Here is a 2,372-nt window from a genome sequence, read left to right as displayed (position 1 = left end):
AGAAAACTCTTGGAAAAGGGTGTTCTTGGAAATTTGGAAATGGGATTAAGGTGAGATTTTGGGAAGATATTTGGTTAAAAGATCATCCCTTGATTGAAGATTTTCAAGACAAGGCTCAAGTTGACTTATGCAAGCAAAGATATGTCATATTAGTTAGTCATTATTGGTAGAATGATTCCTGGGTGAATTTGACTAACATTGATCAAGGTTTCAATAACATACAATTATCTCTCAATGCTATCTCTCTTTATCCTTCTCTTGAGGATGAGATTATTTGGCATGCTGATCCTAGTGGCCAATTTAAAGTCTCCACTATCTTCATCTCTAAGGAAAAGGATAACCAACCTTTTTGGTCTTATGCTTGGATTAAGGGTCTCATTCCCAAAATTAATATCTTCTATTGAATTCTGCTTCAAAATAAAATTCTGACTTTGGACAATTTGCAAAAAAAAGGTATTAATGTGGCTAATAGGTGTACTTTATGGAAAAATGGATTTGAAGATAGAGATCATTTGTTTTTGAATTGTTCTTATACCTAGCAAGTTTTGACTGAGATTCTTAATTTTTGGGGTATGACCTAGGTCCATAAAAACAATGTTGAATTCTCTTTTAAAAGTTGGAAATTCCATTCTAAGGATCCTGATGTTCAATTTCTTTGGAAATTAACTCTTCCTCATCTCTGGTGGGGCATTTGGAAAGAAAGAAATAATAGAATATTTAGAAATAAAGAATTACTAGGATGGGTGCTTAGTTAGAATATTATTAGAACCATTAAGGAGAATTTTAAAACTTAGAGGAAGATTGATCAAACCTTTCAAATTGATAATCCATTGTGATCTGAAGGTTCTAACTTGAAAATTGATAATCCAAGATCAATCATAAAATGAAATGTTCCTCCTAATGGATGGATTAAAGGGAACTTTGATGGAGCTGCTAAGGGCAATCTGGGAAGAGCGAGATGTGGAGGTGTCATGAAAGATCATGTGGGAAATTTTTATAGATGCTATCATAGTTCCTATAGGTCATTCTAATAGCCATATTGCTAAAGCTACAATTGCCCTCTATACTATGAAGGTAGTTGTTGATTTAGGGTATCCTAAATTATGGTTGGAAGGTGACTCATTGAATAATATTAATACTCGAAATAATAAAAACTCAATTTCATGGTCGATAGAGGCTACGGTTAAGGAGATCAAATCCGTAATTCATAAATTTGAAAAAGTGGTCATATCCCATACATGTCGAGAGGCCAATGGGGTTGAAGACTGGATAGCCAACCATACTATTCAGATGGGGTATAAGGTGAGGTGGCTTGATGAATTAAATAAGCACACTGATCTAAAAGCTATTATTAATTATGATGCCATTCATTCGAAAGTGGGAAAGATTTGCCAAGATTAGAAACTTAATGATTTTATGGAGTGGCCTTATGGTTGTTAGATTACCTTCCCTAAGGAAGTACATTCATGTGAATGTAATGTGGATTTTGTACATATCATCAAAAAAGTGTGCTTCATTTGAAGTGATGAAAACCTAGTTTCATTTTAACCTATTTGCTCTCTGCATTTGGGTGTTTCTAGTTTTAGGCTCTTTCTATTCTCTGCAAATGGGGGGTGAATAACAGAAGCAAGAACCTAAAAAGTGTGATGATTGGAAGGCTCAGAAGGATGTTTGGAAGATTTTATAGAAAGGGAGGGTGATCAGTTACCTGGAGTGACTGCATGATTTTAAACCTCATGTCATGACTACCTTTTTTAAAAATTGGTCTGATGAGAGGGTCACTCTTCATGGAGTCACTATGAAATTAATGAAGGACTTCATAGCTGAGATCATGGGGCTCCCCACGGTTGGTATTAAGTTCACCAAAAAAAATAGTATCTCTAATGCTGCCTACAAAAAATTTATGAAGATAGATGTGAAGGAGAAACGATTGGAAAAGAATGCAGAGTTCTTTGATGTGGAACAGATAAAAGAAATTTAGTAGGATGTGCTATGCTTTATTTGTTAGTATTTCATCCTCGATGGTAGAAATAAAAGAGTCCATAAATTTCATTTTGTTTTTCTCAAACCTTTTAGGCATAAGGATAGACTTTCTTTCCCTTTCTATTTGTGGTTTTCTTTACTTCAAAGTTTGCATGCTCATAGGAGCCTTGTCCTATTTTGCATGAAGGTCTAATACTTCTCATAGAGGGTTACTGTAAAAATAAATCCATAGCCTCCACTCCTATTGAAAAACATAAGGGTTCTCACTCTAAAAAGAGTAAGAATGAGGACAATGTAAAAGGAAAAGAGAAGGTTCTTAAACTTAAACCCTCTAATTCTAAAAAAACAAATTGCGGAAGAGGATTCTAAGTTTGAGAATATTGAAAGCT

Source organism: Cupressus sempervirens, chromosome 1, assembly GCF_028749045.1.
Source record: "Cupressus sempervirens isolate cs-2001-9-10 chromosome 1, ASM2874904v1, whole genome shotgun sequence".
NCBI classification, from domain to species: Eukaryota; Viridiplantae; Streptophyta; class Pinopsida; order Cupressales; family Cupressaceae; genus Cupressus; species Cupressus sempervirens.
The sequence above is the reverse complement of the archived record's forward strand: the minus strand, read 5'-3'. Positions refer to the sequence as shown.